This window comes from Nycticebus coucang, chromosome 9 (assembly GCF_027406575.1).
Source record: "Nycticebus coucang isolate mNycCou1 chromosome 9, mNycCou1.pri, whole genome shotgun sequence".
In the NCBI taxonomy this organism is placed as follows: Eukaryota; Metazoa; Chordata; class Mammalia; order Primates; family Lorisidae; genus Nycticebus; species Nycticebus coucang.
The window spans coordinates 117,314,650-117,330,643 of NC_069788.1; positions in this window are offsets into that span (position 1 = coordinate 117,314,650).

A 15,994-nucleotide genomic window follows, 5' to 3' on the forward strand; every position below is an offset into this window, starting at 1 on the left:
TCTTACATGCCAGTATTTAGACAGAGGTGGGGTGTGCAGCCCACAGTAGACTAGTAAGTCATCTGTAGGCACCGCTAACACTGGCTGGGCTCTGCTGTCTAGTAAGCTGAAGACAAGAATTCGTGAATAATGAGGGTGTGATATTGGCTAACAGAGGTGGTGGATGGGCTGCAGGCTGACTCACTTCTGAAGGCCTTGAATCAGACCAGTGGTATTTCCTTTGCTTTCCAGTGGCCCTAACTCAGATTACCCTGAACACCTGCCTCTATTGTTGAATCAGAAATGTGGATGCTGGTGAGCAGAGGTGGGGCCTAACAGTAGGCAGGGGAACACCACAGAGATTACTGTGCAGGAGTGGAGGCTTTGCAGAAGGACGGAGAGGAGGGGGCAGGGGAAGGCGAAGGGGGAGGCCTGGTCCAGGTGAGTCCACGGAGAGAAGGGGGAACATGCCCAGAAAGCTCAGAGGGAAGAGATATAAAATAGCATTCTTGAGTAAGGTGAAATTTCTCTTTCCTCTTCCTCTCTACCCCTCCTCTTGAGAGCTGGAGAGAGGAGAAGCAAAACCAGGAAATGAGTCCCTGGGGAAAGGCAGCTTTTGGAAAGCCCAGCAAAGGGGTCTGCACTGCGGTGACCTTAAAAATGACCCAGATGAGACCTGACCAGGCTGAGGGTGGAGCCTTCTCTCTCCCCCCTTCTTCTTTTACCCCCTTGGGGGCATCCTGAGCTTTGGTGGCTCAAAAGAGGGTGTGGAGGAAAATGCTAGGGTGTCACCTGGGCAAAGATGCCAAGGAAGACTAATAGGAAGTCAGCATTTGGAGGGGCCTTTGACAGACTGCAGGGCCAGTGCGTGGTGCCAGGCCACAGCAGTGGGTGCTCTTGGTATTGTTAGCAATGACCCGGGCTTTAAGCAAACCCAAGATATAAGACAATTATCTAAATTATCCAAATTGAAAGGAAACACCATACAAAGCTTGACCCCTCCCGAGACACCTAAAATGACTCCTTGAATTGCACCTTTGTAACCCTCAGCAGCTTCTGGGCATACATTATTGCTCGAAGTATCACAACGAGGAGTGTCTGGATGGTACGCCATGGACCTCCCTGGTCCTGAGTAGTGCCACGAAGATGAGGCTTTGGGGGATCATTGGCTCTGTGTCCCGCTGTTTATTCTGCCCCCCCATTTCTTCCTATGACTTCAGAAGTCCCGTGCCTGGGACAATTTGCTCTTCTGGGAACCTAGACTCCTAGAGGACACAGGCTGCAGAATTAGAGTCATACTGCAGATGGCTTGTCGTGTCTCGGCCAGAAGTCCGCTGTGTGCGGCTTCCCCACACGGGCTACCTAAGATGTGGGCACAGGGGAGGGATTTGTGTGAGAGTTCCTTCTGTAAAATTCCAATGAGCTCCTCCTGCTCATTCCCTTGTCTGAAGAAGCTGCCATGCCCTGGGTAGTTGCCCAAATCTCTGCATCCCTCACCTCTCTCAGGGAGAGAGACGCTTCCATGTGCAGGTTCTACTGACACTCCCAGCTCATCCAAGAGCATGGAATAATGGGCAATTTCTGCAGACAAGGCTCCTGGAGAACAGCCAGTCGGTTCGCGCGCTTTCCCTGGGCCAAGCAGGGTAAACAGCGGCAGGAGCTGAGCACGTGCAGCAAGAAGCTAGCAGTGAGGGTCACCAGGAGTGTGTGCTGGGCCTCAGCCTCACACTCGCCTTGCTCCTGTGCCCCACCAGCTCCCTGCAATGTTCTGCACCTTCTTCATTCAGTTTTCTCTACATGTTCTTTTACAATTTTTTTGGCTATCAAATGCTTCTTTATTGAAATATTTTCCCTTGTAGTTCTTAACTAGCTGGGTATGCCCCTGTGCCACTGTTGATGTCATCTCTGATGTTGTAAGGGTGGCACCATCAACACAGTAGCTGCAGCCTGGGCCAGTCCCCAGAGTCTCTTTAATGGCTAGAGATTGACACTGTATCTGTTGGGCAATGTTGACAATCCTATCACAAGTGATATTTCTAAGGTGCTTAATGGTTACCTGCTTGTTTCTGTCTCTTGTGGTTCCTTGAAGGCTTTGGTGATGACTGCAGAGGCAGAAGGTGCTACTTCAGTCTGGTCTGTCTGTTCTGAACGACCAGTTTCCCTGCAGTCCTTAGGGCCTACCAGTCACCACCTATCTTGATGTTGTCATCACCAGCCTTTGTTGGAGACAGACCCAAGAGTCCAATCTTAACGGCCACAGCAGATGTGGCATTGACTTCCCCACTAGTGCACCTCAGGCATAGAACTTGGATCTTATTGGGGTTGAACTTGGGTGGTGTGTCAGAGGAACCGGGTTCCTAGGCATGGCGTTCACAACCTTCCAGGCTCATCTCCCAAGAGTTCTCTCCACATTCTTGAATGCTGGACACATTGATCTGCCTAACACCACTGGGCTCTTCTGTGTCTTTAGAGCTGCTTAGAACTTGCCCATCTTGCAAGTTCTGGTCAAATCCTGCATCTGGAGTCCCTTGGATCCCCACAGAGAGGATTGAGTAATGGCCACACAGGATACCAGCCTCTTTATGGGAGAGAGGGTTTATCTCATTGCACTGTAATCTAATTGGTGACCCTACTGTCTAATTCTCCTGCCACATGGTAGGCACTCAATAAATGGTCATGTGAGTGAATGAACAAATGAGCTAGTGACAGGGTGAGAAAGGAATACAGAGATGTGTCCTTTAAGGGGACACCTACCTTGTGATCTGTCTGAGGGCAGCTTTTGGACACTTCTCCTTTGGCCCCTTGGTGCTAGGTAAGAAGTTCCTCAAGGATGCTGTGCCATCTGCTGGGACTCTTCCAAGGGTTGGTTGCCTCATTGGCAATGTGCTCCTAGCTGTTTTGGTCGGTTGAATGCGAGACTCGCACACTTGGCAAAGGCTTAACACCTGAGAAAGCCTGGGAATTGGATCCGGCCTAAGTCAGGGGAAGAATCCCATGCTCTGCAATGAGAGTGGAGTCTGCCCAGGGGGCAGTGAGACAGATGTGTCACAGGGCGAAAGGAAGGAGTCCAGGTTTGTGGGGACGTGTTCTTTGGTGGGTAGGAGGAGCTTCTTGAGGAGCTGGCATTATGGCGACAATTTATTGAGTTGAGGTTGTGTGGGAGGGGTCCAGGAGAGAGTGAGTGAATGTGTGTGTGTTGAGGTGTGGGAAGGAAGGGTGTGGACAAGGTCTGGCTGTGAGGGCAGGGGAGAGCTGGCAGTGCTGTGACTTGGGGGCCCAGCTCCCCAGCAGCTGAGTAGCGTGAATGCTTGCCAAGGCCCTGCAGGGAGCGGGAGAAAGAAGTGGTATCGTGCTCCAGGAGGCACTGGCCATGCTGCTCCACGGGGCAGAGCTCTGGGCAGAGAGCACCCGTCCTTGGAAGTGCTTACACAGGCTTGGGGGGTGCTCAGGGCACAGGCCACGGCTTCCAGAGGGGTTGAGGAAACAGGAAACAAACCTTAGCACTTGGCCAGGGCGGGGCACAGGAGTGGCAGTCTGGAAGCTCTCCTCCCACAAGGTTCCCTGCTTTCTCCCTCGGTTGCAACAGCACCCACCAGACGTGAGTGATTTGGGGCCCAGCCTGTTTCCCACCTACCCGCCCCCCAGGCAGTTTACACACTAATAGCCCGCAGCACCCCGGGAGGGGATGAAGAGGGATCCATTTGTTTTTCCAGAATTTGACCTCTGAGTAAAACTCTTCCCCCAAAATGTGTGGGTTTAAGGGAAAGTGATAAATCAGCCCCTTTGAAATGCAGCAGCAGCTTGGGGAAGCCCCCTTTGATATGCAGCTTGGAACCAGGGCACTTAAAACCCGGGTTTATTCTCTGGCTTTATTGGCGGCAGAGAAAGAGAAGAGGAGGAAACCCATGGTTGGTCATTAAGTCTGGGGGACTTGAAAAGCCCGGGGTAGGGGCCCGCGCTGCCGCAAAGAGATCACGAAGGCAAAGCGGCCCTGTGAAAAGCATCCTGGGCCGGCCCGGTGAACTCTAATCCCGGTTCCCACCCAGACAGATGAGACGCGGAGGGTGGTGGAGAGTGGGGGCGGTAGGACGGGGAGAGGCGCCCAAGGATGGGGGAGGCGGTTGCTATGGAAACGGGGCAGGCATCAGGAAGGAGAAAGCCAAGGGCTCTAACTTGGCAATTTCCTGAAAGGAGCTGAGAATTCAAGTGAGTGTGTGTCCCATTCACCGGAGTTCGTGCTTTCACAAGTCTGGGGGCTGCGGCCAGCCCCTCCTTAGGAGCTGGGCTGCATGGCTTGCCGGTTACCTCCAGGGCCCCGCTGTGGGCCCTTCATTAGAAACATCTGCTCCTCACGCGCTCCGAGTCACAGGGCGTGGAGGAATAATGCCGGAGAGCACCACGAGCTTTTCAGACAGGGGTGGGGCATGGAGGCTGCGAAGCTCCCCCCGGCTGTGTGTGGGGACTCAGCTCTCTGTGCTGGTGAGAGGACCCTGCATCCTGGATTTTCCTGGATGGTTCCCATTGTTATTCCCACAAATGACAAGTCCAAGACTTGGGATCGTCAGACAAGCAGCCCCAGCCACTTTAGACAGTTGGGAGAGTCAGTCCTGTCTCCTCCACAAGCTACCCGATGGACCTGTGGTCCTGGGCAGGGGCGGGAACACAGTTTGGCTGGTACCCCTCTGGCCCTGTTCCTTCTGGTTTGGAGGGGAGTGGGGAGGCAGGTGGGATGGAGGATGGGAATTGAGAAAGTAAAAATGTGGTGCTCAGAGCTTAGTCCTCCCATTTAAGATAGGCTGGAGGAGCGGGCTCCTGCCAGCCCCTGCCCCTCTGACGTGGGCTGCTGAACTCTGGGGAACACCTTTATCATGCATCTGGGCTGGCCTTTTGCCCCACACAGGTTCTGGCTTGGTGGTCTCTCTTTCTCTCACAGACACACACACACACACTCTCTCTCTCTCTCTCTGTCTCAGGGGCAGCGTATGAACCCCTAACTCGTGTCCACATCCCTCCCTTGTGGTGACACCAGAACCTACATCTGTTTGGAGGAACTTGGGCCCTGGCGAAGGCTCCCTCTCAGGCCCCCGGCTGGGCCTCAGGGATCCATCCTGATCTCTGGAAGCTTTTTCCTGTGTCAGAACAACACCTTGCAATTGTATTCCTCAGTAGGCCTCAGACAAGGAGTCAAATTAAATAAACCCCAGGAATAACTTGCTTTAGGGGCCGAGTGAGACCCAAAAAAGGCAAGGGCTGTCTGTTACTTCCCCCCTCCCTCGGGGTGTGAGGGAGGGAGGATGAAGGAACCTGCACAGCCATCCGATGCCTCCTCATCTCTTTTCTGCCCTAAGGTGGCCCAGAGGAGGGGGGCCCTCTTGGTGCATGCTTTCCAGTCACCTCGAGTCTCCAGGGTGCTGGAGCTGGAGCGGCAGGGGCTGATGGACCCCATCTCAGCCCCAGTCCTGATCATGGGGTGGGGGGTGGGGGACTTGGGAAGCGGGGAGGCAGCAGAGCTGAGGGGAAAGCTAAGCTTGGCCAAACAGAGACACAGGCTACCGGAGCCCAAAGGAAAGGGAATGATGGTAGGAAGGAGGAGGTGCAGGGCACAGGGGCCCAGAGAGAGGAAGACAGGAGAGAAAAGACAGACTCAGGGAGGGACGGAGCGTCAGAACCAATCCCGGGTGAAAGGCAGCGATCGCCAAACTCCTGCTGTCTGCAGTGTTGCTGGGGAAAGGTGTAGAGTGTTTGTGTGTGTGTGTGTGTGTGTGTGTGTGTGTGTGTGAGTGCATGCGCGTAAAGGGGCCTCTGTCCACATATCTACACACAGACACAGGGGGAGCCACTAGGTAGGCCGTTGCCAGAAATGGCTGCATTCTTGTTAGCCCCAGAGCCAAAGTGCTCTTTGCAAAACGCTCTCTCATTACTTGCAGGCACATGTTTGTCCACCACACTGGGCTTTCAGTTTCTATATGGTGCTGCAGTCAGGACTCTTTTCCCCCTTCTCACTAAAGCAACTGTACAAACACCTGCATTTTATTAATGCTGCCTGGAGCTGGGGCGCTCTCAACCCCCACCCGTCTCCTCCACGGCTCAGTGAAGCAAAATGCAAGGTTAACCCCGTGTGGCTGGGTTTCTGTCTCTTTCCCAGGAGGACTATAGGAAAATGCAGAAGAGGTGGACGACGGCTGGACAGGCATTCTGGGAGCCTTCAGCTCCACATGGGTTCTTGTCCTTGAGCCTTTGGCCTAGTTCTCCTATCTCTGTCACCCAGTGTCTCTTCAGAAGACAAGGACACCCTTCTGTCTTGAAAGGAATGTTTGCAAAATTCTAACATTTAAATGTCCACTCCATCCTTCTGCCTTTGGGAATCACCGGGACTAAACAATTTCAGAAAAATACCTGCTTTCCTCTTTAAAATATTTTATATAATAAAATAAAGAACATAAAAATGGCCTCATGCTCCCATAATTATCCTGAGAGCCCTGTTTACATTTTCTAAACGTAACACACACACACACCCCTAAAAAGGGTTAGAAGGTATAAAATTTAGTTTCTCTTCCCTAAAATTACAATTGCTCCCTTCAAAAGTAACTTACAGTTTTTTTTTGTAAAAAAATTAATAGTTTTTATGTATTTTTCTAGGGAAATAATTTGAACATCTGACATCTTTTTAAATTAAAAGTAAGTCTGGAATTCTTGCCATATTATGTTTCATTTTTTTTTTTAATGGTTGCATAGGAATTCATAATATGGCTGTCCCATGGTTTAACAGTGTCCTAGTGATGAGCATAGAGGCTGCTTCCAGTTTATAAATCTTACAGATATTACCATCATGGAGATCCCTGAATATATGCGTGTGATGGTAACTGCAGGAAAATTCCTAATAGTTCAATTGCTGAGCTAAAGGATATAGGCATTTAATGTTTTGTCTACTTGTTTTGAAAGGGGGCTCTTTTCCTACCCTTCTCCATTTTTTTTTTTACCAGGTAAATTCCTACTTATCCACCAAAATCCAGCTTAAATTTCCTCTTCTCCACGAAGCCTTCTGTGATTGCTCCAGGAACCAACCAGTTCTCTCTTTCACGCTTTCTTAGTCTCTCTTACCTAGTCTTACTGTAGCCCAATCTTTTTAGGTGTCTGTTCGTGATGTGGAGCGTGATGTGAGGAATGCCATCTCTTTTCTTCTTTATCTCCTAGGATAAAATGCTTTTGTCTTAAACATTTATTTTACTTACATAATTTTTGTACGAGCCCAGAAGAATTGAAAATGTCAACAGTTGTACACACCTAAGTTCATAGCAACATTAGTCACAATAGCCAAAAGAAGGAAGCAACTGAAGTCTCTGTCCATCACAGAGAATAGTGATAAACTCATATGTAGTCAGCCTTAACAAGGATGGAAATTTGACACAGGCTACAACGTGGGTGAAACTTGAGGACATCATGCTAAGGGAGTAAGCCAGTCATAAAGGACAAATACTGTATGATCCCACTCACAAGAGATATTTAGAGTAGTCAAAATCACAGAGGCAGTAAGCAGAATGGAGAGAAAAATGGGGAATCTGTGTTCAATCTGTATAGTTTTCATTTGGGAAGATGAAAAAGTTCTGGAGATGATGGTGGTGATGGCCACAGAACAAGGACGATGTACTTAATGCCACCAAACTGTACGCTTAAACATGGTTAAAATGATAAATTTTGTTATGCATTTTTACCACAATAAGAAAATTATCTTTGGGTGGCACCCAGTAAGTAGGGCAGTGAGTAGGGCGCTGGCCACATATACCGAGGGTGGTGGGCTAGAAGCCAACCCTGGCCAACCTGCAACAACAACAAAAAAAGGCCAGGTGTTGTGGCGGGTGCCTGTAGTCCCAGCTACTCAGGAGGCTGAGGCAAGAGAATCGCCTAAGCCCAAGAGCTGGAGGTTGCTGTGAGCTGTGACTTCACAGTACTCTACTGAGGGCGACAAAGTGAAATTCTGTCTCTTAAAAAAAAGAAAAGGAAAATTATCTTTGTGTGAAAATGTACCATCCAACAGACTCAAAGTTGCTGCAAGTCCTCCCTGTAGATTAATGTATCCATCTCCTTAGCTCAAGATGAGCTTGACCCATCCAAGATCCTATTTTCAGACATTTCCAGGGAAGGGAGCCCATTACGTTATGAGGCAAGCTTTTCCAGTGTCTCAAAACCCCAGACATTCTTGGTACCAGACCTTTCCTGCTGTACCTGAAGTTGATTTTCCTTGGTCAATAAGTGCTTTGTGGGGCCACTAACTCTTCACACGCTCAAAGGCTCTTGTACCGTCTCCAGCATGGATCTGGTGGTGCTCAGTAATAGCCAGTGAGTGGACTTTAGAGGTCTGGCGAGACTTCTTTTCATGCTTGGGTCTCACCATGATGGATAAACTTTCCTGGGCTGGGTTCCTAAGCAAAAGCTTGGGTCACGGGCACCCAGGGCCCTTCATTTAAAGGAGTCCACCATTTCTCACTTCATTTAGGATGTGGGTTGTTGGACACTAGAGCTTTACCCTCTCTGACCTACATCTGTACCCTTCAGCTGAAGCCCTCTTGCTGACAGGGTAGAGTTTCCCAAAGGCACAGGAGCAGAGCTAGCGAGTCCTTTCAACCACCCTTAGACACTCCTCCGACCAGAAGTGCATTATATATTAATCAGCTATTTGAAAGGTGTGCCTGGCAGGCATGTTTCCTGCAGCCTGGAAGATGCTGACATCGCCAGCTTTGAAATATCAAAGGGCTAACAAGAGAACAACAGGCTGTAAAAGACTTGTCACCTGGGTTTCTGCCTACCGCAGGCTTGCAAGGCCTGCCATTTCTTCTGTGATGACCCACCTTCAGTTTCCTTCCGGGGCATGAGAAGGGGTGGGGGTGAAGCTGAATGATGGCCCCATGCTCAGTGACTCAGATGCCACTGCTGCCACAAAGGGAAATCTGTGTGGATGTCGGCACAGACACCTCACTCACCTGCCATTCTTAGGATAACAGCATTACTCGTGTTCACGTGCCAGGTCCGTCACCCTGGCTCTATGTTGACAGTTCTGATTTCAATTTGGAATTATATGAGGGGTTTAAGAAGAGGGTGAGCTCTGAGGAAGACCTTCTGGTACTTCCCGCAATTAAAGGTGAGACGATGACAGTCCCAATAAGTCACTTGTGTAAAACTAGGGTTTGGTATAATCGAGGTGGTAGGTATTGACATTAACATAGTTTGTGCATTATAAGATGGTCTTTGTCCTTCTCATTTCCTCATAAGCTGGAATGTCTGACCGAGTAAATTCCAGATGCCCTTGTGGAATTTTCATTATGATGAGGTTGCTAAGGAACTGTCCTCTATCTGCAAGCATTTTGGAAGTACTATTATATGTTAGGATAGGGCTTTTGCAGAGTGTGTGGGTTTAATTTTTGTTGTATTTGTTTCCCCACCCCCACCTTCCCACCCGTGGGACACCCATCCAAAGAACTGGCATCAGGAAACTCAAAAAAGAAGGAAGGAAAGAATGCAGAAGGAACAGACAATGTCCAGGCTGCACAAGCAGTTAGGGACAGTATCTATATTGTCCCATTGGGTCCCCAGTACCTCCACACTGCAGACATGGAGAGGCTGTGATTAATAGTTACTAAATCTTGAAGGGAGGGAAAAAATGGTCCCAGAGAAGTCACTTGAGTTGGCTGAAATTCCACAGATTCTGCCCTTCCAACTTGCAGGCCAGCTCTCTGAAGAAAGTTATGCCCAGTCTCTTTTTTAGGTGTCAGTCAGCTGTGCCAGGGGAAGAGCGGTCATGGAAGGCATGGGTCTCAAGCTCAGGGCTGGCTTTGGGACTGTGCCTCAGACAGAAGGAGCAGGCTCAAAGTCATTGGAGGAATGGGTAGGGCCCTGATGTTGGCAAAATCGGGGCTTCCTGCAGCAACTGTCAGGGGGACCGACTTGGGCTAGGGAGGGAGAACCCTTGGCCCAGAATGGCCAAGCAGCTACATGTTAGGGCCCAGGAGCCCTAACATGTGCCTAGAGAGGGCCTCCTCCAGCCTGCCTGTGGAATGGAGGCAGGAGTGGGGCTCTCTTCTCCAGGAGGGATCCAGAGACCTTGGAAGCAAAAGGGCCAGTGTGCCCACCTTGCTCTTCCCCTGTAGGGCTCTGGTCTCTTTCTTAAGGAGGAAGCTTCCTGTCATTTTGTTGTCAGTTTGGTATAGAAACACCCCTTCCTGTGAGTGGGTCAGAATGTTAGCAGGAGGGAGACTGTGACTTTCCAAGAGTGCTTTAGACTGACCATCCCTTGTGTCTTGGTCCTGAGAACCATGAGCCTAAGAGTATGGGACAGAGGCAGTGACTGAACTAAGCTTTAGAACATCTTTGCTGTGCCTCAGTTTCCCCACCAGGAACCAGTCCTCATGTAGGAGTTTTGGAAAGTCAATCCAGGAAAACCCCTAAGGCTGTAGGCAAGCCTGAGCAGCCAGGTCCTCCCCGGCTCATCTCAGATTTCCCCAGAGCCAGATGTCCTTCCACACATATTCTTGTGTTCAGTCTGTGGCCCAAACAGCACAGGGCATGGTGGAGGCCTGAGACAGGGCTGGTTTTGCTGAGGCCATCAAAGAAACTTGCCAAGCACGCATGGCCACTGGCTGGAAGTCAGTGGCCCCTGTGGGGCTTGTGCAATGCTGCAAATGCATCAGAGGACTTGTTCGAGATCCTGTGAATTCTTTCTCTTCCCCTGAGCTGTTCTTCTCCCAGCCCCTCCTGTGTCCCCTGCTCTTTCTAAGCCCTCAGCACCATAGCTGTGAGGACTCAGACCTGGAACGTCTCAGGGCACTAACTTCCTTCTGGCCTGGCAGGCTCCATCGCAGGAAAGAATCTGAAGACCTTTTCAAAATAAGCTGGGGAGAGGGTCCGAAAAATACTGAGAAATTATGCCTCTTTCTTCTTTATTTTCCTTTCCCACTCTGGGCCTGAGAGACCAGATTTTTTTTCTTTTTTTACAGTACATTTTGGCAGGCCCCATTTTCTTCTGACAGAAAGAAAAAAATAACAGGCATATTTTGGGCGATTACTCAACTGGTGTCCTTTGTGACAGGATGTGCAGCTGTGTGACGAATGGAGCTGGCTTTCTCCTGGCTTCCTTCCCCTTTCAGAGCTCTTGTTTACTGCCCTATACAGAAAACAAAACAAACAAAAAAATAAAAGACATAAGTTACAGATTTTTATTTAAAAAAAAAAAAAAAGCCTTGTGAGATACTCAAAGGCAATAAATCCTTTGGATATTCCATTTCCAGGGCTGCAAACTTCCCCACCCTCTCCCCACTTTTTCTTTTCAAATGTTCAAGCTCTTGATTCACGACACGTGAATCTTCTTCCACCCCCAAGTCCCTGCTTTCTTCTGAACATGTGTCTAGCAGACCGTGTGAGTGAGGGCAGGGTGGGGGAGGGGAGAGAGATGGGAACCATATTTATGGTGCTTAACTCAGCAATTGCTAAAGGAAGGGATAATGACTTCCAGGGGCCCTGGGCCTTTTTTCCATGGCCTTTGTGTTTCCATAATGTATGACAATTTTGTGGTGTAAGCAAAAGTTATTACCAAACATGCAACTAGCTTAATGAGGAAGGGTATGTTTTAAACAAGGAGGGAATATCTCTTTATAGAGCAAATTCAAATCTGGCTGGTTTGGGGGTGCAGAAATCCTTGGGCTTTCCAGAGAACTTCTGGAAGGGACTTTTCCTAGCCTAGAGTGTTCAACAACTGGAACTAGCCTTTCAGTTTTTCTAGAGAACAAATTGCTTCTCATTTCAAAAGGTGTCTGACCTATGAATGGGAAAGATTACGTGGCTATTTAGGTTTAATGGAGGCAGAATGGTGTAGACAAACCACAAGATTTGTGGCCAAGTGATGAGTTTGAGTCTCAGTTGTGATCTGGAGCAAGACATTTAATGTCTGTAGGTCTAAGATGCTCTGATGTTAGGATACTGTCCCCCTCCCCTCTAGGCTGCTGGCAAAAAAAAAAAAAAAAAAAAATTGAGGTGATATAAGGCCGAGGCATGGCAGGAATTATAAAAAGTATGCAGAAGGGTGATTGGTGGGATTTCACCTGCGGTGAATCTTACAAGGGTATATATGAAACTTAGTAAAAGTAGAATGTAAATGTCTTAACACAATAACTAAGAAAATGCCAGGAAGGCTATGTTAACCAGTGTGATGAAAATGTGTCAAACGGTCTATAAAACCAGTGTATGGTGCCCCATGATTGCATTAATGTACACAGCCATGATTTAATTAAAATAAATAAATAAATAAATAAAAAAGTATACAGAGATGCCTTCTAATCCTCTTTCATCCAAAGGGCTGGTTCACATCTTCAGCAGAGGACAAAGGCTTGTTACGTGAGACCCATGAAGGCTACTGACGAACAGAAGGGAGGTTATTTATACAGCGGTCCAGGACACGATGGTGAGGTGGGTGCTTGGGAGGTTGGTACTGTCTTCAAGTTTACCCACCCCCATGCAGGTCTCAGAACTATAACTTTGATAACATTCCCTCCCTACTCAGGAAACTCTCTCTTTGAACCCAGACAAAAAGCACCTGTTAGCCACCTCTTGCCTGCCTGTCCTTCTCTACCTAATTCACCCTGTGCACACACTCTTTGTTGTAGTGAAGTGAACACTGGACACAGATTCTCAAGTCACTTCTCTGACATTTTCCCTGGATATCACTTAAGGCCTTCTCTCCTCCTTCATCTTCCTTCTACCCCTCTCCCTCCTTCTCTCTGTTAAACCTTGCAAGATCCCACTTAAACTTAGTTCCTCCAAGAATCTCCACTGATGAGGAACTTGTCAAGCAGACTCTTCCAACCCTCTGATAAACCCTACCAACTATCTTTTTTCACTTTCTACAGTTCAAAAGTCTCATGCTCTCAATAAAGGCAGTTGACTTGATTTCACCGAAGGGTAAACTGAGGTACCAGCTAGGGGACTAACTGGCTAGGGATTATACAGGAAGTCAGTGATACAGACAGAAATAGAAACCTCACATCCTGATTCCAGTTTGCCTAGAGTTCAAAGAGGCACCTTAGCTTGGATATCCCAGAATAGCTTCTCCCAGGCTGACCAGCTGTGAAGTGATGTGGAGTTACAAGAGTTATTTTTTGCTTTGGCTTGACTCTTAAAAAAACACCCCAAACTCCCAAAATCGGCCTAAGAAAATCCATTTCTCACAATGTCATCTGCTTGCCAAGTTTAAACCTAGTGTGTTACATCATGAATGCCTTCAGGCCTCACTCTCAGCTTACTATGATGCTCAGGTATCTGAATTGAGTTCAGAAATCACAAGTTTATTAAAGGAAACAGATCAAGTCACTCCACTGGACTGAAGCTGTCAGCATTGCTTATTTGCAGAAGGTGAGCATTGGCTAATGTTCTCTTCATTCACGTGGACCGGGCCTAGCTGAAGCTATTTAACAAAGGGTGTGGCCGTTAGATCCCACTTGCAAGAAGCCCATTGAGGCTAACAGGAAGAGGGACAGGGACACTGGTGTGCTGAAGCTGGCTTGTATGGGCTTGCAAAGCTGATTGTTACATTTTCAGCAATTTTGTGAACTGGTTGTTTAACACAGCCATCATTACAAATGAAATGATATAAACTTATAATTATATAATTATGTTAAAAACAAGGATAATAAGTACTGATACCAGATCACATCCTAACTATTTTACTATAATTTATTGTTATCTATGCTCTTGAATTCTGTGTCTCCTACATATTGGGAGAACACTCCAAAGTGAGATACTACTGTGAATCTCTTCCCAGTTCTACATTCAGTAATGTCACATGTGTAGTTTGACATTGGCTATGTAAGAATATTTATTCCACAGAAATTGGAAAACTACACTCAGTGTTTGATTTATTATTTTGTTGATAATCTAGAAGTAAACGTTGATAGAGAAAATGTTAAGGAAGATTAAATGTAAAAATGTGCTGTGTCTATAGCACTGACAAGGTGACTAACACAAAATATTGAGGTAATATTTTCCCAGTTTTCAAAAGCCATTAACTGATTTAATAAAGAAGTGACTTATATCATGGAAAAATGAGTAAAGTTCTGAAAGCCATCTTAGTTGTTTCACTTTGTCTTATTCATTATCGTAAATGTAATTATCAAGCAACATTCTCGAAAGATCTGCAATCAGAAAGCCAGTTTTTTTTTTTTTTTTGTAGAGACAGAGTCTCACTTTATTGCCCTTGGTAGAGTACTGTGCCATCACAGCTCACAGAAACCTCCAGCTCCTGGGCTTAGGCGATTCTCTTGCCTCAGCCTCCCCAGTAGCTGGGACCACAGGTGCCCGCCACAAACACCCACCTATTTTTTGTTGCAGTTTGGCCGGGGCCGGGTTTGAACTCACCACCCTTGGTATATGGGGTCGGTGCCCTACTCACTGAGCCACAGGTGCCACCCCAGAAAGCCAGTTGTTAAACATTTACCAGCACTCTAACAAAAAAAAGTGTATATGGCCTACCCCCTTGACATTCTCAAAGAAAGGATGCTACAGAATACTTACAACTCAGCAGCAAGGAGCATGCCCAAGGCACTGCTGCCAAAGAAGAGATAATAATTTGTGGGAAGAGAGCAACATAGATGATAGAATTTATAGCCAATGGCCTGAGAGTACTATCAGAACACGAATGTGGAAAATAAACCAGATGTACTAAAATAAAATGTACCACTGAATTCCAACAAGATTAGATGGTAGAAAAGCTATTATCACTTCTAGAGTCAGGCTGAGAATTAATCCTATATATTCACAGTACTTTAAAGTTCTCAAGGCCCTTTGTCTATATGAGCTCATGTGATCACCAGAACAGAACAGAGGTAGACGGCTAAGTCAGCTATCACCATCACACCCATTTTACAGATGGGAAACTGAGGCAATAGGAAATTAAGTAGTTTGCCCAAGGTTGTTACTTTTTCTTTATAAATGGCTAACCTGGGACTTGGTGGAGACATGGAAATATCACGGACTTTGGAGTTCATCATTCTTTGGTTAAAAACTCAACCTTGACATTTATGTAACATCAGTAAAGTTATTTTACCTTTTTAATCTTTTTAATTTAACTTACAAAATGAGATAAAGCTTGGGTCACAAATTTGTAATGAGGATTATTTAAAGGAGATCACAGGTGTTAAAGGACCTGGTTCTTAGGAGGCCATCCACCAGGATCTCGTTACTTTCCCCTCTCACTATGATGTTTTAAAATTACTTACATTTGATTTCAAAATGCAGCACAAGATTCTTTTGGCTAACATATTTACTTTTCTAATTCTATTTTTTGGATTTAGGTAAGATTGTATGGCTTTTAGGCCAAACCAATCTGAGGCGATGGGGACAGGGGTGGAGGAGGGAGCAGGTGGAGCAGAAGAGGGCACCCAGAGCTAGAGCTTCACAGAGCATTCCCACTCACGGGCATACAGAGAATCCCCACTCACTGTTATGTTCAAGAATGCTGGTCCATGTAACAATAGTTGGAGTTCCTGACAGGCCGCTCCTTCCTAGACCTAGGCTTATGTCACCAGCAGCAGCAGAAAGGAGGAGGTCTAGAGACCCCTCACAACCTTACCACCATTCTCTGCCTGGGAGCAGGGCCCATTCCTGTGGCAATAGAGGCCTCAGGCCTTCCCTCATCTCCCTGGGCAGGAAGGCAGACGCTTCCCACCCATCAGGACTCTCACTGCCCCTTCCTGATTTATATTTTTTCTTAGCACTTGTTGTCACTATGGAATATACCAGCACTTGTTGCTTGCTATGGAATATACCAGACCGTGAGCTCCACGAGAGTAGGGATTTTATTTCATTCAGGATGTAGAACAGTGGTAGGAATACAGAAGGCTCTCAATAAATAGTGGCTCAGTAAGAGAAACCAGTCTTTGCTCACCCCTTGGTTTTCTCTTTCAAATATCAATCCATTCTTTGATTAAGCTCAGTAGACTCAGATTTGGCTCAGGTCTCACAGATGTAAACTATG